This window comes from Phyllobates terribilis, unplaced genomic scaffold (genome assembly GCF_046119375.1).
Source record: "Phyllobates terribilis strain yellow unplaced genomic scaffold, ASM4611937v1 Scaffold_46__1_contigs__length_10046794, whole genome shotgun sequence".
Taxonomy (NCBI): domain Eukaryota; kingdom Metazoa; phylum Chordata; class Amphibia; order Anura; family Dendrobatidae; genus Phyllobates; species Phyllobates terribilis.
This window is the reverse complement of record NW_027362806.1, coordinates 3,537,914-3,563,455: the sequence shown is the minus strand read 5'-3', so window position 1 is coordinate 3,563,455 and position 25,542 is coordinate 3,537,914. Positions and strand designations below refer to the sequence as shown.

General features: G+C 47.0%; 1 long non-coding RNA gene across 1 annotated transcript in view; it reads right to left on the bottom strand.

Moving 5' to 3' along the window:
• Positions 1-23,010, bottom strand: part of LOC141191482 (uncharacterized) — a 473,452-nt gene extending 450,442 nt beyond the window's left edge. Inside the window, exons 1-2 of the long non-coding RNA XR_012265431.1 lie at positions 22,876-23,010; positions 22,293-22,436 (exon numbers count right to left, since the gene is read on the bottom strand). This is a non-coding gene — a long non-coding RNA (uncharacterized lncRNA). The remainder of the gene's footprint in view (positions 1-22,292; positions 22,437-22,875) is intronic.
• Between the last annotated feature and the right edge of the window lie 2,532 nt (positions 23,011-25,542).

Here is a 25,542-nt window from a genome sequence, read left to right as displayed (position 1 = left end):
TTACGAATCAATTTGTGAAGCACCTGGGGGTTCCAAGTGCTCACTATGCATCTAGATAGGTGCCTTGGGGGGTCTAGTTTCCAAAATGGGGTCACTTGTGGGGGAGCTCCAATGTTTGGGCACACAGGGACTCTCTAAATGCAACATGGTGTCCTCTAACAAATTTAACGGAAAATCGGCTCAAATTGTTAGCGACACCATGTTGCGTTTGGAGAGCCGCTGTGTGCCCAAACATTGGAGCTCCCCCACAAGTGACCCCATTTTGGAAACTAGACCCCCCAAGGCACCTATCTAGATGCATTGTGAGCACTTGGAACCCTCAGGTGCTTCACAAATTGATTCATAAAAATGAAAAAGTGTTTTTTTTTTTCACTTTTTCATTGTTACGAATCAATTTGTGAAGCACCTGGGGGTTCCAAGTGCTCACTATGCATCTAGAAAGGTGCCTTGGGGGGTCTAGTTTCCAAAATGGGGTCACTTGTGGGGGAGCTCCAAAGTTTGGGCACACATGGGCTCTCCAAACACAACATGGCGTCCGCTAATTATTCAAGCAAATTTTACAATCAAAAAGTCAAATGGCGCTCCTTCCCTTCCGAGCCCTGCCGTGCGCCCAAACAGTATTTTTTCCCCAAATATTGGGTATCTGCGTGCCCAGGGGAAATTGCACAACAAATTTTGGGGTCCATTTTTTCTTGTTACCCCTGTGAAAATATAAAAAATTGGGTCTAAAGTAACATTTTTGTGAAAAAAGTTAAATGTTCATTTTTTTCTTCCACATTCAAAAAATTCCTGTGAAGCACCTGAAGGGTTAATAAAGTTCTTGAATGTGGTTTTGAGCACCTTGAGGGGTGCAGTTTTTAGAATGGTGTCACTTTTGGGTATTTTCTGTCATAAAGACCTCTCAAAGTGACTTCAAATGTGATGTGGTCCCTAAAAAAATGGTTTTGTAAATTTTGTTGGAAAAATGAGAAATCGCTGGTCAACTTTTAACCCTTATAGCTCCCTAACAAAAAAAAATTTTGGTTCCAAAATTGTGCTGATGTAAAGTAGACATGTGGGAAATGTTATTTATTAACTCTTTTGTGTGACATATCTCTCTGATTTCAGGGCTTAAAAATTCAAATTTTGAAAATTGCAAAATTTTCAAAATTTTCGCCAAATTTCCGTTTTTTTCACAAATAAACGCAAGTGATATCGAAGAAATTTTTCCACAATCATGAAGTACAATATGTCACAAAAAAACAATCTCAGAATCAGGGGGATCCGTTGAAGCGTTCCAGAGTAATTACCTCATAAAGTGACAGTGGTCAGAATTGTAAAAATTGGCCCGGTCATTAACGTGCAAACCACCCGCGGGGCTTAAGGGGTTAAGAGCCCTGCATTTTCAGAGCCAAACTTCAGTGAACATCTAATAACCAATTACAAGGTCTTTCTTAGGACTCGTTCACACGAATGTATTTTCAGTAGGAAAGTTGTCTGTGGAACAAATGGACGGCACTCAGACCAATGGGATTCAATGGGAAAGTGCAGAGGAGTCATTTTTCTTTTTTGTCACTGATCGAATCTGTGTGTGAGCAAAAAATAAAGAAAGAAAATGGCAGCATGTCCTCGTTTCATCCGTCAGCCAAGATTCACCCATTCAAGTCTATGGGTACAGAAAAAAATCTGCTTTTTACAGATACATTGCAATCCTGTAGCCCTGGAAACTGTAAATGGTTAAAAAGCCAGATTAGATCTGGACTGCACATGGACGACAAGTGAGGAAAGAATTCTCCCACTTTTCTGGATGAAACTCTGAATGATATTTTATCTGCTTGTGTGAACAGGCCCTTAGAGGTCTCGACAAGACGGAGGAGCTGATCCAGAGTGTCCAGGTAAAGCTAGCAGTCCAGGTAATGGCGGATACGGAGGCAACCATCCACATCGTGCTCCATGCCCTTCTAATCTGACCTCCGTGACAGTGATGCTCAGTGTAAAGCCTGAGCTCAGGAGATGTGGGCTCGGACCCTGTTCAGACACACTGGAACTGATCAATCTCCATTCAACATTATGAACGTAAAACTGGAGCACTGGCCCCACTCAAGTATATTGTATTATGGTCAAATCATTCCCTTTAGGAGCTGAGTGCTGTGTAATAGAGGAGGATAAGGCCCCCCGTATACAGTAATCTATTCTCTGATAGGCGAGAGGGCAGAGACGTCATCTCCTCCTTTCTGATAATGTCCCCTGTATCCTGCTGACAGTGATTGTGCCATCCCAGCAGGTGACACTAGAGCCGCTCCCCGCTCTTAGGCTATGTGCCCATGTAAAACCATCTGCCATGCAAAGCAATGTGAATTGGGATGTGCTGTGCACATGATGCGCTAATTAGCGCGCCGAATTCACATTGCGTTGCAACACGCAGCATGACCATTTCTACCGCGATTACGCGGCCATTGAAAAGCAGCAAACCCGCAGGTATATGTGGATTTACTGCGTTTCAATTAAATTCAATGGCCGAGAATTTGCAGCGTAATCGGGGTGCATGTGGTACCCAGGATGAAGAAGAGACTACAACTCCTCTTCATCCCGGCTACCAAGCCGTGAAAAAAAGAAATAAATAAGTTAAAAATAACAAAACCCTGTATACTCCCCTCTCCGGTCTGCTCCCGGCGGCGTCCTCTCTCTTCGGCGTCCCGCGGTGTACTTGCAGGACCTGCGGTGACGTTATTTAGTCAGCTGATGGTCACCTGACCGCTGACGTCAGAGGTCAGGTGATGGTCGCGTGACCATCAGCTGACTAAATGACGTCACCGCAGGTCCTGCCAGTATACCGCGGGACGCTGAAGAGAGAGAACGCCGCCGGGAGGAGACTGGAAAGGTGAGTATACAGGGTTTTTTTTATTTTTACTATAGATGCAGCATTTAAAGCATCTAAGTTGGTCACACAATATAAATCCATGACGGTTGCATGGATTTATATTGTGTGACCAACTTGTCAAGCACTTTTCCAAGTGATGCTCAAAATCACTTGGAAAAGTGCTTGAAAAAACGCTGAAAAAATGCTGAAAAAACACTTCTCTCTGGCAGAAAAAATGCATGTAAATCTGCTACGTGGGCACATAGCCTTAGCGTGTATGTGCTGTACTTATCATTCAGGACTGTGCAAAGACCTGCCTGTGACCAAAAGAACAACAAGGCTGTGTGCACACGCTGCAGATTTGGTGCGTTTTCCAATGGAACAGGCTGCCACGAGAGGTGGTGAGTTCTCCTTCAATGGAAGTCTTCAAACAGAGGCTGGACAGACATTTGTCTGAGATGGTTTAGTGAATCCTAAATTGAGCAGGGGTTGGACACTAGGACCCTGGAGGTTCCTCCAATTCTAATGTTCTGGGATTCTATGTATAAACACCAGCTGCAATCTTCCATGGAGAAGTAACTGTGGTTTCAGGAGAACTTGCAGCAGAAGGTCTGTGCCTTCCGCTAGCTCCTCCCACTTCTGCTAGCTCCTCCCCTTCCTTCTGTAAAGAGTATTAATAGCACTAACTGTCATCTATCTCACTAATAGGAAAGTTTGTCTTCACTGAATACAGATTTTACAGATGTTACCGCGAATTGAGACTGAAAGATCAATCCAGCAGGAAAAAGAAGACTTCTCTGATAAGATTATAAAATTACTTATTTTCATGTGTAATATTAATTTACAAAACAAAAATTAATTAATTATTCTTTAACTAATAAAGCACTTAGGACACGGATTCATTAAGACTGGCCATATTCAAGCTGCTCTTGATGAGGGAGCGTGCTGGAGTCAGACGGTCCACATTCATTAAGTGGCGCATGAATTATGCACTTCTGACAAGTGGTGTGTGCACCTTGCCACAAATCTTACTCCAGTCACGGACAGGAGTAAGATTTCTGGTGTAAGGGAAGCCACAGTTCGCTATGAATTAGACAAGCTGTGGTGCCACACTTCCATCCTGCCCCAACTCTGCCCATTTTGGTGAAGCTGGGCAAAACTGACGTGAAAACACCAAACGTCACAACATTTTTAATCAACTCAACAATGCACAAAAATTGTGACTTTTCAAAGTGATTTACACCAGAATTCTGGCATAATTGCATTGATCAATCAGGACTATAGTGTCCTAAGTTTTTATACTTCATTAAAACATCCTCCTCCTCCCAAGAGGTGGTCCTAGGTCCTGACCCTCGCAGTGTTCGGTCACTTCTGCTGCAGGACTGCTCGTCCGGCTTCTCGGTACAGATGAGATCCTCTATATACCTCGCCCTAATGAAGCCGGCACAGGACCACGTCCACAGCTGCCCCCTGTGTGTGGGGGCCGTCCACTTCTATTACAGGGTCCTAGTACGGAGTGATCAGCTCGGGATACAGTGGGGTGGTCTGCTCTGGCAATGTCATGTATACATTGCTGGGGGGCTCCCAGTGATGTCTGAGCACATAAGCTGAATCTATGGCAGTTCTGTGATGGATCCTCGCAGTCAGTGATGGAGGAAAAGCCTCATGGAAGATTCAGCCGGACAAATCCACAACTGTGGACTGAATGGAGGCAGAGAAATCAGTGGCTGCAAACAAGACATTTCTTCTTGTAGATTCCCAGATGATTGGGAATAGTTGCTTGAAGATGTAAGACCCCGGTCAGGTGATCGCTGTTATTAACTCCTTTTGCCTAAAAAAAATACAAATAAAATCTGCAGTCACTTTTGATAATTTTTGGTCACAGCTTCGAGCCTTAGTCTTTCTTCTCTAATTCTATCCAGTAATGGAGATTACAATGATAGCATACACGGTACCATCTAGAGCCACAATACATTTATATGGAAAGGAGTTCTAGAATAGCAGAAAATGGCTGTAATGTCACAGAAACAATCACATTAAATAGGATCTGTCACTTGTCATAAATCTAGAACATTTATTTGGTGTAAATGCCGCTGTTCTTCTGGATCTGGGATTGGTTTTATTCCCTTTTCCATCTGCCACTCCACTCCTCTTACTTATATATTAGATCTTGTCCCTTTAGCTAAGTGGTAGTGATACAAAACTCCTCTACATGGGGGTCTTTTTAACCCCTTAATGACCGGAGCATTTTCCAGTTTTGCATTTTCATTTTTTGCTCCCCTTCTTCCCAGACCCATAGCCTTTTTATTTTTAGGTCAATATTGCCATGTGAGGGCTTATTTTTTGCGGGACAAGTTGTACTTTTAAACGCCATCACTGGTTTTACCATATCATGTACTGGAGAACGGGGAAAAAATTCTAAGCGCGGTGAAACTGCAAAAGAAATGCAATTCCACGGTTGTTTTTTTTTTCCCACGTTCACTGAATGCTATAAATGACCTGCAATTATGATTCTCCAGGTCATTACGAGTTTGTAGACACCAAACATGTATAGGTTCTTTTTTATTTAAGTGGTGAAAAAAAATCCAAAGTTTGCTAAAAATGGCGCCATTTTCCGAGACCCGTAGAGTCTCCATTTTTCGGGATCTGGGGCCAAGTGAGGGCTTATTTTTTGCGTGTCGAGCTGATCGCCCGTTATTTCATTTTATTTCAATGTTGTGACGACCAAAAAACATAATTCTGGCGTTTAGAATTTTCTCGTTACGCCATTTACCGATCGGATTAATTCTTTTTTTTATATTGATAGAATGGGCGATTCTGAACGCAGCAATACCAAATATGTGTATGTGTTTTTCTTTATTATTATTTTATTTTGAATGGGGCGAAAGGGGGGCGATTTAAACTGTTATATATTGTTTTACCTTTTTCATATTTTTAAAAACATTTTTTTCCACTTTCTGCCTCTTCAATAGTCTCCACAGGAGACCAGAAGCTGCAGTTACCTGATCGGCTCGGCTTCAGAAAGGCGATGAGCAGATTGCCTCTATGTAGCAGAAATGCTCATGTGCTATGAGCGCCAACCACTAGGTGGCGCTCATAGCAAGCAAGACATGACAACCACAGGGGTCTGCTGCAGACCCCGGGTTGCCATGCCCACGCATCGGTAACCCGCGATCACGTGACAGGTCACTGATGGGCGGGGCTAATGCAGCTGTCGGAGATTGACATTTAAGTGGTTAACAGCTGCGGGTGGATCGCTGTTGCAGCCACATGTCAGCTGTAAGAATCAGCTGACATGTGCCTGGTTCAGTGCGGGCTCAGCGCCGGAGCCAGTGCTGAACCGGGGGTGATGGCCTGGGACGTACTAATACGCCCCTGGCCAGTAAGGGGTTAAAGACCACTCCGAGTTGGCTGAAAAGACTACTTTACACAAGGCGTAAAGTGCCATATTTTAGAAACGAAGGGGCACAGGAAAGGAAAACAAAATGACGCAGATTCATGAGAACGGAAAAAATTACACATTTATGTCAAGTGACAGCTTCTCTACAAAGGAAGTTGTGCAACAGAAAAAGTCTTAATGTACTTAAAATAAAAACTGCTGAAACTTCCTGTAACATGGCTGGGTGTGGACCCACTGCTCCTGGGGCCGGGCTGACCCTGGAGTGGCGTGACTAAGCAACTAACTGGTTTTCACTAGAGCCTCTGGTGGCGAGGATAGTCTCGGCCGCAGGTAGTCACCAGGTACCACTCCTGATCTCTGCAGGACAAGCAGGGTTAAATTCCTGCAGAGACCGGCCACGCCCCCTAAGGCCAAATGGAAAACACCATGCTGTTGCAGCTGTGCAGAGGAGAGCGGCAAGAGGCAAACCTCAGCGAGCCGACCTGATGGGAGGAGACGCCGAACGCTGACGATGGAGAGTAGGACGACGCTGAGGAGGCACGTGAGTTACCGCTGTGACAGCACCCCCCTGACGCCCCACTGTTCTTTAGGCCAACCCGACAGAGAAACTGCTCAAAAATCACAGGGGGGAGAACGATGTTGTCGGCAGGCTCCCAAGACCTTTCCTCAGGAGCGAAACCCCTCCAATCAACTAGACAGGCAGGTGTGGAAAAATGCTGCATAGTGAAAATGGTTTAAAAAGTAGAAGTGTCTATTTTTATCAATTAACAAAATACAAAGTGAATGAACACAATACATCATCAAAGCATCAATTCTTCTGGATGCACTTACACAGTTTTGAAGGAACTCGACAGGGAGATTGTTCCGAACATCTTGGAGATCTAACCACAGATCCTATGTAGGCTTTCACAAAACCTTCTGTCTCTTCATGTAATCCCAGACAAACTTGATGTTGAGATCAGGGCTCTGTGGGGACAGATCATCACTTCCAGGACTCCTTTTTCTTCTTTATGCCATTTACAGTTCTTAATGACATTGGCTGTATATTTGTGGTCGTTTTGCTGCTGCAGAATAATGTTGGAGGCAATCAGACGCCTCCCTGATGGAATTGTATGATGGAGTCCTTAATGCTGAAAAATACAGACAGATAATTAGCCATCAATCCTGACTAAATCCCTAACTCCATTTGCTAAATTGCATGGACCATCCACTGTGCTTCACTTGGCAATCAACCTCTGCCTTAACGAGACGCGCGTTCCAACAGTGCAGAGCAAATTCACACCACCTCCATACTGCGCAGCACAGCAATCAGGCAGTCTTCAAATTAATATGCCTTGAAGATCGCAGTCATACAGCTGAAGAGTGGTGGACAGCTCTCCAGGCTCAGTTTCAGCAATAGCTGTCTCTGCTGAACCTGGAGCCAGGGAAGGCCTTGTACGATAATGGTGCCAACCTGTTTGCGGCTCTACGCCAAGGCGAACCCACACACGTGCTTTGCATGGCTCACGTCCTCAACCTGGTGGTACAGCGATTTCTCCGCCACTATCCCGGCCTGGATGAGCTGCTTCAGAAAGTCCGGAGGCTGTGTGCTCACTTCCACCGTTCGCACCCCTCATGTCATCGACTTGCATTGATACAGAGGTCTTTCTCCATGACAGTTAACAGGTTGATAGTGATGTGCCAACGCGGTGGAATTCCACTCTGCACATGTTGCAGCGACTGTGGCAGCAGCAACGAGCCCTGACGCAGTATGTCATGTCGTATAGCCTGTGCCAACGCAGTACGGACGTGGGGCTTTTCACGTTTACGGAGTGGGAACAGATTAAGGACCTCTGCACCCTTCTGCACAGTTTTGAAATGGCTATTATTAACCCCTTTACCCCCCAGGGTGGTTTGCACGTTAATGACCAGGCCAATGTTTACAATTCTGACCACTGTCACTTTAGGAGGTAATTACTCTGAAACGCTGATTATGAGATTGTTTTTTCGTGACATATTGTACTTCATGATAGTGGTAAAATTTCTTCAATATCACTTGCGTTTATTTGTGAAAAAATTGGAAATTTGCCGAAAAGTTTGAAAATTTCACAATTTTCAAAATTTTAATTTTTATTCCGTTAAATCAGAGAGATATGTGACACAAAATAGTTAATAAATAACATTTCCCATATGTCTAATTTACATCAGCACAATTTTGGAACCAAAATTTTTTTTATTAGTGCGCTATAAGGGTTAAAAGTTGATCAGCGATTTCTAATTTTTCCAACAAAATTTACAAAACCTTTTTTTTTAGGGACCACATCACATTTGAAGTGACTTTGAGGGGCCTTTATGACAGAAAATACCCAAAAATGACACCATTCTAAAAGCTGCACCCCTCAAGGTGCTCAAAACCACATTCAAAAAGTTTATTAACCCTTCACGTGCTTCACAGGAATTTTTGGAATGGGGAAGAAAAAAATGAACATTTAACTTTTTTCACAAAAATGTTATTTTAGACCCCAATTTTTTTATTTTTGCAGGGGTAACAGGAAAAAATGGACCCCAAAATTTGTTGTGCAATTTCCCCTGAGTACGCAGATACCCCATACGTGGGGAAAAAATGCTGGGCGCACAGCATGGCTCAGAAGGGAAGGAGCGCCATTTGACTTTTTGAATGTAAAATTTGCTTGAATAATTAACGGACGCCATGTTGCGTTTGGAGAGCCCCTGATACGCCTAAACAGTGGAAACCCCCCACAAGTGACACCATTTCGGAAACTAGACCCCTCAAGAGTTTTATCAAGGGGTATGGTGTACATTTTGAACCCAAAGGTACGACAGAATTTGATAACATTAGGTCAACATATTAAATAAGTTGTCATTAGTCTTGAGCGCAAGTGCTCGCTACTTGAGTTTGCATCGAGTACTCGGGTATGCACCAAGTATCGCGGGTGCTCGAATGACATGCTCGAGTCCCCGCCCCGCATGTTTCACGGTTGTTAGACACCCAAAAAAAACATGCGGGGATCGCTCGTGCATGGCAGGCGATCCCAGCAATGTTTTTTTTTGGCCACGAAGCATATGGGGCGGAGATTCAAGCATGTCACTCGAGCACCCGCGATACTCAGTGCATACCCGAGTACCCGATGCAAACTCAAGTAGCGAGCACTTGCGCTCAACACTGGTCGCCATATTATCTTTTTTTTTTTCTTTACTTTTGAAAAAAAAAAAACCCTAGCCCCAACCCTAATACAACCCCAACCCTAACCCTAGCACATCCGTAACCCTAGAGTTTATTTTTTTACACCATTCCTCGTGCGGTATAAGTGATTAGACTACTTTATTCTTCGGGTCGGTGTGATTACAGCAATACCAGATTCATATTGGGTTTTTATGACTGACAGCGGTCACACACTAAAAGACGCTTATTTTGCAAAGACTGATTTTTGGGAGGCAGAATAAACAAAAAGCAACAATTCAGGAATTGTTTTTTTGCGTTTTTTTTAATGCCATTCCACGTGTGGTAAAATTGATAATGCAGCGTTATTCTTCAGGTCAGTGCAATTTTTATATAGTTTTTTTTATGTTTTGCCGCTTTTACACAATAAAAACGATTTTCTAGAAAAAATATTTTTTGTGTCGCTTTATTCTGAGAGCTATAACTTTTTTTTTTTTTGGACAATGTTGCTGTGTGGTGGCTTGTTTTTTTGCGGGACAAGATGACTTTTTTAGCTGTACTATTTTTATTTACATTTGTCTTTTTGATCGCGTCTTATTCCATTTTTGTTTGGTGGTATGATGATAAAGCATTTTTTTTTTTTACTGTGTTCACTAAAGGGGTTAACTAGTGGGACAGTTTTATAGGTCCGGTCGCGGCGATGCCAAATATGTGTACTTTTATTGGTTTATTTTTTTTTTCATAATAAATAAATATTATGGGTTCAATATATTTTTATTTTTTTGGGATTATTTTTTTCTTTTTTTATATTTTTACAATTTAAAAAAAAATTTTTTTTTTTCACTTTTCTACTTTTTTTTTTAACTTTTACACATTGTCCCACTATGGGAGTTTCACTTTTTACAGCCTGATCGGCTGCATGGCATAGAGAGCAGCAGCTCTCTTTGTCATGCAGCCTGTCAGCGCTGCACACCGGTGAGACATTTGTCAAATGTGAACACTCCTGATTGGAACTCGATGTGCTGGGTTGGCTGTATTCGAAGAGGTTTTGGTCTTCTTTACAATAGTTCAACTCTAGTGAAATTAATTTTTTGGTGCAGATATTGTTCTCCACAAAAGGGGTACACAGACCTGATAAACTCAAAATTGGTATATAAAGCAGGCTACATCTCCGCTTAAAATTGTTTGGGACAGATATTGTTCTCCATACAGGGGGGGGGGGGGGGGGAGTTGAGTAAGAGTAGTTCCGTGACCCTCAACTGTACTGTACGGTCGGGGCAAGAAGAGGAGGAGGGTGACTCTGAAGGTGAGGAATAGGATAGCACATGGGATGATGAGGTTGTCCATCCAACTTGGTGTGAACCCAGAGGCACGCAGCTGAGTAGCTCATCCGAGGAGATGGAGGAGGAAGACGAGAAGGTTACGTTGCGTCCTATGGCGCAGACACAAAGTAATGCAAACACGAGGAGCACTGCATCCTTTGCAACAACTGTGGCAGTGACCGGCAGCAGTCGCTGGTCTGCAGCTCGCAGGGGCGGCAAAGGTTGCCTAGTCTGGGCTTTTTTTTTTTTTGAGACCGCAAAGGATGAGCCAGATCGCGTTATCTGCAAAGTTTGCGATAAAAAACTCGGTAGAGGGAAAAAGTGCTAATAATTTGACTACTACATGCATGAACCTTCACATATGCACACATGTGTTACGCTGGTAATCTTACCGCGCTAAAATGCGGACCTCAACAACCATCAGCTGCCCCATCAACCGCATCAGCTGCTTCTTCCTCCTCCTCCTCTGTTACCGTGCCAAGTATTGTCACGCAGGTCTCCCACCGCAGAACTTCTAGTTCTGTACCCGCTCCAGTCAGGCTGAAAGAGAGCCTGTCAGCTGTATCACAAGCAGACATGCCTGCTGTGTTTGTTTCACTGAGCACACCACATTTCTCAATCCACCGTTACATCTGTACTTGCACCTCACTCACGGTCCAGCAGTTTGTCCGTTTCACCATACTCGGCCCTCTATCAGCACCACAGCCAGCCCTCAGTGCTGCATTTGTGGTCACGTAAAAGATTGTTTCCTCCCACACATGACAAAGCTAAGAGGTCGAACTCCACCATCTCCAAACTGTTGGCCACGCAAATGGTCGTGTCAGTCCCTAATTTTTTGAACTGTGAACACTGCTGTATGGCTGATTTTTTACTGAGGAGGTAACCGGAGAACCTGAAGGAAACCCCCACAAACACGGGGAGAACATACAAACTACTTGCAGATGTTGTCCTCTATCATCATGGAGTTAGCTCGTTGTGTAGGAGACCGACCACCACTGCTGTCTACCTTTTGACCATTGTGTTGAAGCTTGCAAGGTGTTATGGGTTTACCGTCACAGAGAGGAGCCAGAAGCGTCTGATTCCTCCCACTCCTGCAGTCATTAGAAGCCTTTCGCCTTCATATTAATCGGTGCAGGGGTTTATCTGCTCAGTTGTGAGCTCTTGGAAGCTTGCCGTGATTTAGGCTCTCAGCAGATTTGCTCCATGCATCTCCCCTACTGTGATAAAGCTGTACTCCAACACATCAGACTGTCGCCTACCATGGAAACCTTGAAAAGGAAGCTGAAGATCCACTTCTTCTGACAAGCGTACAATATGTGGTAACCCTCACTCCAGCGTACTTTTGCACAACCAGCTGTACCCTGACCTACTGTATCCTCAACCATCCCTTGCAGATTGTTTGTGCGCCCTCGCAGGCAGGGTCCTCTCTCCTCTTGTACCAGTCGGTGATCCCTTTTCACATGCAAAGCACCACGGAATAAATGTCACTGCAATAGTAATAATAAATATAGTATTTGTACTCTGGCATCAATTGACCCACTTTCCTGGTGTCTACACCCTTAATTTGATGTGTTTTGACAGCTTTTGGGCCAGAGTGAAGGCGTTGCATATTCTTTTTTTTTTTTTTTTGTCCCATTCCCCCCATTGAACAGTATGGTATTCGGAAATGTTTGGCGAATGTCTATATATTCTATGAACATTTCCGAATCGAACATTGAAATGTTCGCTCATCTCTACTTGTTAGCTAATTAAAAAAAAAAAAAAAGATTGCTCTCAGTAGGAAAAAACAAGATAATCTTGTAGTTATGATATCTTTTAATGGCTAACAAAAATAATAAAATAATCGATGTTACAAAGCAAGCTTCTTAGGTCTCTTCCTCAGGCATGGTATAACAAAATATCTGAAGAAACACAAATATATGCACAAAAAAAAGACAGAGGTATGGCATAATAAATGGAGATTTAACTAAACAAACAAACTGAGCTTAGAGCTGATGACACTGCTGGACATATTCCAACACTGAAGGGAAGTAATCCTGATATATCTTTCATCTGCTGCACTACGTTTCCTTGCTTGACCATTGCATCTACAGCACTTAACGTTGCCCATTTCTTGGTGTCCTCGATGTTGAGAAATACAGGCAGATTCTTATCCACCATTCAGTACCATTACGGAGGTGTCTGACTGGTGCCAAAATCATTCTGCAGCCGGACAACAACGATACAGGCAATGTCATTAAGAAAATACAGAATGAAGTACATACTACAGTACAGCAAAAGAACAAGTCAACCGAACATGCAGTGTACAACTAGGAGGGACCGATGTGCAAAGAAAATATCACGTATACCAAGTGCACTGCCATGAGATTGTACATTATGAAGGCCTGGGATCAAACAATTTTAATAATAAAAAAATAAAAATAAACTGCTCCCACTGGGGGCCCGGAAACAGAGAATGGGCCGGGGGTGAGACCCAGGAACAGTAAGAAGGGAAAAAATGCCGAACACTCCACCATACCACAAACTCTGCCACCAGATATGAGGATCGACGCTCTCACCCTTCCACCAGCCCCAAAAGAGTGCAGGCAGTTAGGAGTGACCCGGGCACTCCTCAAGGTCAAGAACCAAAAGGCAGGTTACAGGGTCCTCTGCGACAGGCTTCTCCATACTGTCATGTAGGAATTGAACCAACTTGGCCAGTAAGCCCAAAACTCTGGACAGTGTCACAGAAGGTGGAGGAACGTCCCCCGGCCCTTGCGGCACATGAGGCATACATCCAGGAACTGGCGCTGGACCCTACTCATCCTGGCTGTGGTGTAATATGTGCAATGTAGGATACAGAGTTGAGCCGCTCTCTCGGAATAGCTAGGAATTAGTTTGTATAAGCAGTAGAAAATGGAAGGGTAAAGAAGATTTCACTTCAGAACATGAAATGGGTCACCAGCCACATAGACCTGACCCAGGTAAACCGAGCCTGCCTCTTCCCATAAAGGCCCTCACTCCAAATCTAATAATTCAATAAGAGTGCTGCTGACGCGCCCCTGGGCCTTCTGTGTTGTGCGGCATCGCATGCACGGGGGCTTACCCGGAGCCGGATCAGATGGGGGTAGTAGTCTCGTGGCGGTGACCCGGTCCGTGCCCAGGGAGTCAAACTAAGTGGCAGTCTATGGCAGTAGATGTTAACTTGGATGTCGACTACGCCACCCGTTGAGTGCGGCTTTGCAGCCGCCGCTGCAGAACAGTCCGCTGAGGCCGGTGGTATGGGTGCAGCGATGATGTTATAACCCCCAATGGGAGGGGTATGGCCTCAGGGCAGCAGGTGAAGATGATGGGGGTTGTGACGGTGCCGTAAGAAGAGTCAGAGTCAGGAGATGCAGTTTCAGGGTTTTTACTCACGGGTGTTCTCTCAGTCACTCTGGCCTTGAGTGACCACCCGAGCCGTGCTGCGTCCACCAGGTCCTGGACTCGGCTAACCCCCAGGCAGTTCCGGAGCGTGGTCCTGAGCTCCCTTCTCTCTCTCTGTCTCTGGCCGTTCCCACCAGGGATCCACTTTGGCCGGCTCCCTCGGGTCTCTTGGTGGTCAAACCTCCTCTGGGTTCCCTGACCCTATACTTGGTGTGCCTTTCTGGTGGATTTGGTGAGGGTCGTGGCAAATCTTGACCACGACCTCCGGTTCCTGGCTGAGGATAAGTGGCCTCCACCAGTTCGGGTTCCGGTACCCGTGTCCGCCAACCCTTCACCCTTTTTGGTCTGATTCTGGGTTCTTAGGGTTCCCTCTGGTCTTCCACTCTGGGCCTTTCTTTCTCCTCTCTCCTCTGCAGGCTTGACTCTGGAGCTGGGCCCAGCCGGAGCCACAGCTCCCTGTCAGCCCTCCTGGCTGAACTCTTCCTAAAGACTCCCTCAGCTCTCCCTGTCCTAAGATGGTGCCCACCATATATACTCCCTCTATGTATGAGCCCAGGTGACTAGCACCCAATGAGCTCCTAGCTTTACCCAGAGTACTCCCCCTATCTGCCCCTACACTACTGGGATGTTCCACCCCCCTCCCACTCCAGCCAGGGACAGACGCTGTCGTACCTGCACATTTACTTGGTGGGAGTACTGTAGTTCTGTCCCCCGGAAATGGGATGTATGTAGTGCATGCAGCCTACTGAGCTCAGTCCCACACTCCATCCTTACCCGGGAGTGGAATACCACACCTCTGGGTCGAGGTGCAATACCCCTGTAGCAGCCGAGTCCTCAGGGTGCTACATTCCCCCCTGGTAAATCACAGCACGTCCTCGGGCTGTAAAAGAATAAAATATCCAAAAACATACAATTTTTTCAAAACATACAAGAACATATCAAACATTAAACATTATCAGATTTAAACAATATAAACTTTTTCTTTCATAATAATGTTCTTTGAGTTACTGGCCACTGTGCGCTTGTGACCAGGTAGAAGTGCAACAGTCAGTTCAAGAACATCAGTTTCCTATAAAACCAGTAGGGGGCGCCTTAGAAAGCGCAACTATATACAAGGGGAGGTGGCCGCTCTCAGTCCTCGGCCAGTGGGGAAAAGGAATGGCTGTTCACAGTCCTCAGCCTGTTAAGGGATAGGGGACACACGGGTTTAAGTTCACACTTGTCCCAACGGGGAACATATTTAAATTAGCAGCAGTTCTTATACCCTTACGGATAACTATGTACAGTTCTTTTTTACCGTACTCTAATAACGGCGTCCTCCTGATGCTTCCTCCCTGTATTCTTCAGACCCGTCCGGGTCCTCTTGCTCCTCCTGACACCTCAGCTCTTCCTCCGTCAACCGGTGTACATGAAGGGCATAGGGTCCTTTGGCACATTGGTGCCGGGTAAAGGTGACCTCATCACCCAGGTATAGGTCACGACCTCTGTGTCCCTCCGGCAGGTGGGACTCAACATCCCTGCGGGTCACGAAGACGTCGCCAGGGGTGCGGTGATCCCGGATGAAGCCCCAACCGTGCTGCAGTTGGAATTTAATTACAGTCCCGGTGGCACGGGGACCGTGGGCTGCACGGGGGTTCCGTCGGGTCCGGCTCTTCTGTTCTGCACTCCTCACTTGCAGCCGCTCCTCGCGGACCCGCCTCTCTCGTCGTTCCCGGTCGAAAACCTCTAATTGCTGCCGGCAGCACTCTGCTCGCTGGGCTGCGGCCGCCCGGGTCTCTTGAGTGAACCCGATGAGGTCTCCTCCAGTGGGGTCCCACGCAAACTGCGCTTCCTCCAGCGAGAGTGGGGTGATCTTGGCGGGCGCCGGAGCCGGGATCAGGGGCTCATCCAGGGGTCTTTCTTTCCGGAGTCGGGGATGGTAGTACTCCGGTGACCACTCAAAGGGCTGCCCATCCGGGCAAATATGCTGGGCTAACAAGTCTTCACCCAGGTGCGGCACTGTGGAGGTTGAGGGGGCGGTGGTGGTAGCGGCGCCCGGGTTCACCAGGCCTTGCGACCAGGCCTGGGGCACCCTGAAGGTGAAGGGCACCGTGAAGACGGCGGCGCCCGGGTGTACTTGACTTTGCGACCAGGCCGGTGGCTCGGAAGAGGGCGCTGTTGGTACTGCGGCGCCCGGGGGTACTCGGCCCTGCGACCAGGCCGGTGGCATCTCCTGCTTGGCCGCGCTCAGGGCTGAGGCGCGTGACGTCACAAGAGGCGTGGCCGCGGCTCCTGCTTGAGGCCTAGTCTGGAACGGTAGCGGTGCGGCAACGGGCACGATCGGTGGGATTTCGGGCTCTGCGACGGGGAGCGGGGGTAGGCTTACGGTGGCTGGGCTTGGGGTAGTGACGTCCCCTTTACTTGCCTCCGTCTCTTCAGCTCCCTCTGCGGCGTCGTCTCCGGCCTCCGTCCCTTCTGCATCCTCTTCAGGGGCAGGCGTGCTCCTCGTTGCGGGTGGTGTGCTTCGCTGGCGGGTTCCAGCCTGCTGGGCCATCTCCCTGCTCCACTCCGTCAGTGTTTCTCGCTGCACCTGGGCCATCCTCCGTGCGAGGCCCTCCAGCGCGGTCTGTGCACGCTCCCGGTCTCGGGGGAGCTGTGCCAGGATCTCCACCAGGTCTTGTGGAGTGGTAGCTTGCAACAGGCTCCTAACCACAGGGTCGGTGCTGCCTGACTCTCCCTCCATCTCCGGGTACGGCTTCTCTAGACTCCTCCAGGCTGCACCCATCTTCTCTGTTTTGTTCTGTATCCGCCCCCATTGAGGGCGGTCCTGGGGCAACTTGGTGATTGTCAGTTCCAGGGGCAGACCCCCCACGCTGATGGACATCTCAATCATTGCAGTCTCTGCTGGTGGGGGCGGTCTTCGTTTTTGGCGCCATTCTTGGTCCTGGCCCACGATGGGAGGTGGCCTCTTGCCACCCTCTGGCACGCCCATAATGGCGTCCGCTCTGCCAGGGCGGGAAATCTTCTCAGATGGCGGGAACCGCTTCCCAATGGCGGGAAACTCTGTGGATGGCGGGAAAAGACTGCAGATGGCGGGCAAACGGCGGGAAACGATCCGAGATGGCGTCCGATGGCGGGGACCCTCCGGAATTGGCGGGAGACTTCTTTTTACGGTAAATATGAACTTTTCTTCAGGCACGCAGTACCCGGTGGTTGCGGGCACGTTATCCTGCCGACTACGCCAAAAGTTGAAGCGCCCCTGGGCCTTCTGTGTCGTGCGGCATCGCGTGCACGGGGGCTTACCCGGAGCCGGATCAGATGGGGGTAGTAGTCTCGTGGCGGTGACCCGGTCCGTGCCCAGGGAGTCAAACTAAGTGGCAGTCTATGGCAGTAGATGTTAACTTGGATGTCGACTACGCCACCTGTTGAGTGCGGCTTTGCAGCCGCTGCTGCAGAACAGTCCGCTGAGGCCGGTGGTATGGGTGCAGCGATGATGTTATAACCCCCAACGGGAGGGGTATGGCCTCAGGGCAGCAGGTGAAGATGATGGGGGTTGTGACGGTGCAGTAAGAAGAGTCAGAGTCAGGAGATGCAGTTTCAGGGTTTTTACTCACGGGTGTTATCTCAGTCACTCTGGCCTTGAGTGACCACCCGAGCCGTGCTGCGTCCACCAGGTCCTGGACTCGGCTAACCCCCAGGCAGTTCCGGAGCGTGGTCCTGAGCTCCCTTCTCTCTCTCTGTCTCTGGCCGTTCCCACCAGGGATCCACCTTTGGCCGGCTCCCTCGGGTCTCTTGGTGGTCAAACCTCCTCTGGGTTCCCTGACCCTATACTTGGTGTGCCTTTCTGGTGGATTTGGTGAGGGTCGTGGCAAATCTTGACCACGACCTCCGGTTCCTGGCTGAGGATAAGTGGCCTCCACCAGTTCGGGTTCCGGTACCCGTGTCCGCCAACCCTTCACCCTTTTTGGTCTGATTCTGGGTTCTTAGGGTTCCCTCTGGTCTTCCACTCTGGGCCTTTCTTTCTCCTCTCTCCTCTGCAGGCTTGGCTCTGGAGCTGGGCCCAGCCGGAGCCACAGCTCCCTGTCAGCCCTCCTGGCTGAACTCTTCCTAAAGACTCCCTCAGCTCTCCCTGTCCTAAGATGGTGCCCACCATATATACTCCCTCTATGTATGAGCCCAGGTGACTAGCACCCAATGAGCTCCTAGCTTTACCCAGAGTACTCCCCCTATCTGCCCCTACACTACTGGGATGTTCCACCCCCCTCCCACTCCAGCCAGGGACAGACGCTGTCGTACCTGCACATTTACTTGGTTGGAGTACCGTAGTTCTGTCCCCCGGAAATGGGATGTATGTAGTGCATGCAGCCTACTGAGCTCAGTCCCACACTCCATCCTTACCCGGGAGTGGAATACCACACCTCTGGGTCGAGGTGCAATACCCCTGTAGCAGCCGAGTCCTCAGGGTGCTACACTGCTATGCCAGAGAGGGGTATGATTGTGAGAAAAAGGAGCACAGAAAAGTTTCCATACCATGGTCTAGATTGATATAGCCTGCATGAAAATCAGTTATGTATTGAAGGGGCCCTCTAGAACAGGGATGTCAAACACACAGAGGGCCAAAATGAAAAACTTGGACAAAGTCGTGAGCCAATCAGTATACAGTATAATGTGCCCCACATAGTCCTCCATACAGGGTAATGGGCCCCACATAGGGGTGGCTGTTCTGGTGCCGCAAGCCAAATATAAATCACCCTGCGGGCCAGAGCTTTCCATGTATTCTCTTGGAGGAGCAAAAAAGTATGTGCAAAGGGTGTTTAATCTCTGAGTCATAGGGTCAAACAATGGCCACAAGGGCTCTCAGGAAGTCATCCCTGTTCCACCTACATATACAGGAAAGCTGAACAAACCAATAATGCGCAAAAGGATAATAATACGCCCAATAATACAGTCTAGGGTCCGATAAAGCCACCCCCTCACCCGAGCATATTACAGGAGCGGGCGATGGATCCCAGTTCTGTGACCCTGCAAAATGAATGAGGAAAAGATGGAGTTACGCTTATTGAAGGTATTGAAGTTCACATATATTGGGGATATAACCTGATGTGAGCCGCGACCGACAGGAGTAACTTCTCTTATCTCCTTACCTTAGCTTTTATAATCAACAAAAGAGCGAAGCTGTGTAGCGAATTCACCTAAATATGTAGATACTTGGACTCCTAGATAAGAGAACTTTGAAACCCATATTAAAGATAGGAGGGAGGCTTGTCTGGAGGTGACTTTCAGGTCTACAGGAAGACAAAAGACTTATCCCAGTTGATTTTTAGACCTGAGAAGAGGCCGCACTCATCAATCACATTCAGCGCTGCTGGTACTGACACGTTAGCACCTTGCAGGTACAGGAAAGTGCTGTCTGCGTAGAGACTAAGTTTGCTGTGTGTTGGGGCCTGGATAAACCCCTGAATCTCTGGGGTGGAGCGGATAAGGGCGGCCAGTGGTTTCACTACAGTCACATACAGCATTGGGGACAGCGGACATCCCTGCTGCGCGCCCTGGATCAGGGGGAAGCATATACGCACCACAGTGTCCGCTTATAGGAGCTTCTCCCATTTAGTAATCACTGGCCGAAAGCCCATCCAACGCTTGGTCGCCCAAAGAACAGACCATTCAATAGAGCTGAAGGCTTTATTGGCATCAAGTGAGACCATAACGTGTCCTCCTTAGAGAAAAATAAATAAAAACGCTGGAGGTTGAGGGTTGTCGACTTTCCTGGCACAATATCAGTTTGGTCACAATGAATAATTTGCCAAATATATGAACGCAGAGGAATTTCCAATACTTTATCTAGAATTTTTACATCAAACTGAAGTAATAAACAGGCCTGTATGAGGAATAAAGATTGGTAAAAATGATCAAACTCCGACAGAACATGTTTAGGGTCCCCTCTAGTTCTCCTCTCCTCGCCCCTAAGTGCCCTGATTACCATGGGGTCACAGTAACGATTTGCCATATAGGTAAGTAGTTTACCACATTTGTCCCCATTTAGTATTCCTGTCATACATAAAAGGACCATGTTGCTCATCATCTCTAAGCAGAGGGAGTGTAACAAGTAAGGCTGCCGGCCACTGGGACTTATGCTCCACAGGTACTGGAGCTCCTGTGATACCTCAGTCATCTCCACATCCCTCACAGCAGGAGCCAGGATATCATGAGCAAATGCTTCAAAAGTATCCCATACCTGTTGTATTATACGGTCCTCATTGTTATTTTAAAATAAAAAAAAGGAGAAGGAGAGAGACACAAGATGGATTTATATGTCACAGTGGCCTTGGAAATGGACCCTCCCAAGAGGGGAACAGGGAGAGGAGTAAGATCTGGGATGGAGTGACAGAGGTAATAATAGAAAATGACTGCAGCCAAGGCAGAGTCCGGCACCAGGGCAAGATCTATGTGGGAGAGGCAAGAAAACAGAAACCTGTCCAGAACCTCTGTAGCATTGGCATCTCTGCCCCCTGATAGGCAGAGACGCCGTCCCCCTTACCGCCGCGCTCCCGGCCAGGCGTCTTCCGGCTCTCCAGCTGCTGCTGCCGGCGCGTGCAGCTTCCCGGGCACTGTGCTTAAGGCGCGCGCGCGCTCCCTCTTAAAGGGGCCGCACGCGCCGTCCTAAGGAGTCCCCGGCCAATGGCCGGAGGTCTTATCATATAAAAGGAACCTCCTCCAAAATGGAGGTGCCTGTGCAAGGTTGTAGCTCTGTGTTCTAAACTCTGCTTCAGCCCTCAGGTCCCGCTGGTAGCCTGACTACCAGTCCAGTCCGCCAGCCTGACTACCAGTCCAGTCCGCCAGCCTGACTACCAGTCCAGTCCGCCAGCCTGACTACCAGTCCAGTCCGCTAGCCTGACTACCAGTCCAGTCCGCCAGCCAAGTACACTCTCCAGCCCGACGGTCTGCCTACGGTCCAAACCCGCCAGTCTGTCTATGGGCCAGGCTTGCCTGCCTACCCGGAGAACGTACCAGTTACCTGCCGTGCCTACCAGCCAGCCTATCTGGATGCTCCTGCCAGTTACCTGTGGTGTCCGCCAGTCCGTCTACCCGTATCACCAGTCAGTTTGCCTGCCGTACCCATCTGCTGTACCGGTCAGTCCCTGCCTTCTGACCCGTGGGAGTCACCTGCTCTCATACAAGGACTGGCCCAGAGTAGCACCTGGTCCCTCTGCTCGGTCCTATCCTGGTTCACGGAGTCGATTGAGCCGCCATGCGACCTTGGTCAGTCCGAGTTGATACCTAGTTACGTCCCTCTGGTCCCTCCTTGCACCGCAGCACAGAGGTTCCACCACCCGGATCCCTAACAACCTCCATATAGTGTGAACAGGTGCACGCTGCAATGACTGCATAACATAAAATAAGAAAGAACAGCAGCACTCTGTAAGGGCCAAGAGGTGGTGGTCAGGTTTTTTGTTTTCTTGCAGTTTACCATGGAGGTTTTGACTGCCTCCTTTTCTGACTCTGCACTCCACCCATCAACTCAAGGGTGCTTTTAATTAGTGTTGCTTTCTAACTGTCCACTTAAAATTGTAGGCTTATAGCCAAAGAGAGGCATGTTTAGGAAAATAGTTACCCATCATGCGGAGGTCACCTTGCCGTGGTTGAAACCAAATTGCCTGCTACGTGTCTCTGCTCCACTTGGCTCTTACATTAGTTTTGCTACATCTACCCCAAAATAGGGTGACATTTCCTATAATCTGCCGTCCTTGTATTATACGGGGTTATCTAGGACTTTGATAGATCAGGGGGCTTCTTACACTCGGTGATCCACTGTTTGCAGCTCACATGGCACCCAAAAGTGAACAGTGTATGGAGTCAGGATACCACATAGTGGCCATTCTCAGGTACTACAGCTCAGCTCCCATTGAAGTAAATAAGAGCAGAGCTGCAGAACCTGATAACAGTCTCTACACAGTGTACAGAGCTCAGGTCTTCCACCTCCGTATACTGTGTACACCCAGCTGCCGGGGGAGCGGCTGCGGACCTCCACCCATCCAAAAGATAAGTCATCAATATCTAAGTCTTTGACAACCCCTTTAACATATGGAGAATTTAAGATAACATATATAATGTGTTTGCAAAATTAATGTTTATGATATAATTTCCCAATGTCATCACCTCAAATTTTGTGATCCAATGGTCACTGACCTGACACAGCGACATGATCTTTCCAAGATAGTCATCTGGTGAGATAATTGTGCCCAAAATCATAGGTTCAAGATATTCCTTTACTACAGATTTGTCAGGAAATTCAGATGGATTTACAATAGTAATCTCCGATTCTCCATATTCCTAAAGAAATAATGTGGAAAATTAGATGGGATCATACAATTGGAGCTGATCTGCAGAACCCGGCAGTGACCAGTGACCAGCGTGCTAGAGTGGTGTGGATCCGCGCCGAACACCATCTGGCCACCGCTGCACACAGAAGATTGTTGGTGATGCCAGTTGTTGGGACTTCCACCGATCTGACATTGATGACCAGTGCTGGAATTAGGTCATTAATGTTACAGTAGCAGAAAACCACTTCAACTGCAAATACTGAACAAAAAATGTCAACATCTCAACATCAAAGTCCAATTTTACTGATTTTGTTTCCCCCAGAAATAATGAAACACCCTGATAGTTAGTTTTGGGGTATGGCACAACAAATCAGAGAGGCCCACAATACAGCGCAGAGTGGTTACGTATAAGGCATTACTGCTTCATGGAAGCCATAGACAGAAAGTACCTTAATCAGCTTTGGAGAGGACAACACAGCCTTCTATGGGACTGTAGAGGATGTCATTATGACAGATGCATTGTATTCCTGCTCCAGTCTCTGGTTAAACACCTCCATGTGTAAAAGCCCCAGGAAGCCCAACCTGTGCAGGACATGAACATTAGTTATAATTTATATAGAGAGGCAAGTATACCGAAGGTGTCAATAAAATGGGCAACTACTTAGTGCTCGATAGGTATCCACCACTCTAATAGAAATTGGTCTGGAAAATACCAGTAACGCGGTGTCCATCATAATAGAGAAACACCACGCTATTTGCACTGCCTACTATACACAAGGCAGGTCGTAGACTGAACTACAAACCAGTTCAAGACCAGATCATTTCTGATCATCACCAGGCATATTTTTTTTTCCGTACATGGGATTTTAAGATCTCTAAAAAGGTCTCTGGTTCAATCATCCAAATAACGTTTGCCTCCATTTTGTCAGTACTGAATTCCCCTGTAACTGGGGCTTATATGCCAGGCCCAGTTACAGGGAAATTTGGTAATAACAAAACATGACAAAATTCAACTTCCTGCAAACTGCTGAGTCAATCTGGGGCTAACCTAGCACCGCATGCTGCCAGCAACCGGTACTCACATGATCACCGCCATTGCTTCCTAAACTATATGCACAGCACTCGTTTAGGAAACAATCAGGAAGGCAGAGGTGGTAATAAACCATTTCTGACTTCTCTATGGGAAGTCCAGCAGGCTCACGTGTACATGTACATGTGTATTGATGAGGATATGAGGATTCAGATCTACACAATACTGTACCGGTGACAATCCTGGCTATGGAAATGCAGGATAATATGTCACAAACATATCTGGATAAGCTGGAGGTTTGGGCCGAGAAGGGACAAATGTGAATTAACAATGAAAAATACATTTTCACTAGTCAGACTCCATATGGAACATGGTGCACAGATTTGGCCACCAGTGTGCAAGAAAGGCAAAGCCGAGGTCTAGCAAGTTCAAGGTGGGAGATTAAAGCAAAGATGGAATAGGTGGACTGCAATACAAGGAAAGAGTAATACAATTAATTAGTTAAAATTATTAGTTATTATGATTAAATTATTAGTTAAAAAAAAATGCTAAGGAGTGACATACTGTAATATATTCAGTACCGTATCTATAACAAAAGGACCAAGACCAGGATTCTTTACTGTAAGAGTGTGAGACTGTGCAACTCTCTGCTGAATTCACTAGGGGACTAGATACCATTCGTGAGTGTAATATACAAGTGGTTAACACATTACCAAGATGAATTGTTGACCCAGTGGTTTGCTCTGCCAAAAATTGGACTTTACCTTGCAATGTGTTTTTGCTTTCCTCCTGATCATTGTTACAAAAGAATTTTCTGAGCTGAAGACGTTTTTTTTCAGCCTTACACACTATATCAATAATTAAACTTGCACAAATGACCCCTTTTCAGAAATTAAAGTTATTGAAATGTCTATCTAATGCTCAATTAATCGGTCCGTAGGTGATAACTGTGCCCTTATGATCACTGTAGGACACATTAATGCCCGCACGGTATATTTTCATCATCAGTATAGGAAATGACTGAAATAAAATATATAGTGATATAAAATAATTCAGATAATGGCAGTAGAAGACGCACCTCCAGCCAGCACCCAGAGCTGCACTGCTGTCCCGACTAACAGGCACTTGAATCGTTCAAGGTCAGCTTTTCCAGCGCACTCTTCATATTGCTGTATTCGGATTGGTCAACTGGAAACATTCCTGGAACAGAAAGTTAAAAGAAACCATTAGGGTATGTTCACACAATATTCTGAAGTGGATTCTGCTCCAAAAACCACATTTAGGGTATGTTCACACTGAGTTTTTTGACTGCTTCAGAAAACGAAGGGGCCGATTCATCCAGCAGTTTACGTCCGTTTTCTAGTGTAAAATTGCTTAAAATTTTGTGGGTTTTTTTTTTGCCCGTCTGGGAACACTTTGCCAAGTTTTTGAACGGTGGTCAGAACTCAACTGGGAGTGGGTATGGCCACTCAATAAATGCGCATAAAGCAATCCACATTAAAATACTGTGTGTGAACTTACCCCAAGGGTGTGCGCACATGGCATCTTTTTCAAGTGGATTCCTTCCAGGCTGCTTTTTCAGCCTGGAATCTGCCAGATAAAGCGCCCCATAATATGAACATAATGCACAGCAATGTCAAAGCGACATTGCTGTGCACATCTTCTGTCTTATGTCTTTTAACCACTTTAGGATTCGGAAACTGAAGTGGTTAAAATAAGGAACAGGTTCATTCTTTGAGTGTCTTCCGCTAGGAAGCCGCCTGCTCTCTATAGTTACCAGCGTAAAGTGAAAGCCGCTGCAAAGCCGCCGGAGAAGACACCTCAGGAAAACGACCGTTGCGGTCTTCCTCAAGCGGCCTTGTCTGGGAAATCTCAGTGGCGGTACCGAAATCTAAGAGACGCCGTGTGCACATATCTTAAAATGGTTTTCCAAAAACTCAGGAAGCAGCAGGGAATGGGTTCAATTCAAAATCCCTATTCTCACCTCTTTGTTCCCCCCATGGCTCCATCACTATTGCTCCGGTAGTCCGCACTGGTCTCCGCTTACTTCCTGCAGGCTTTCCGTACATCATTCATGTGACTAAGG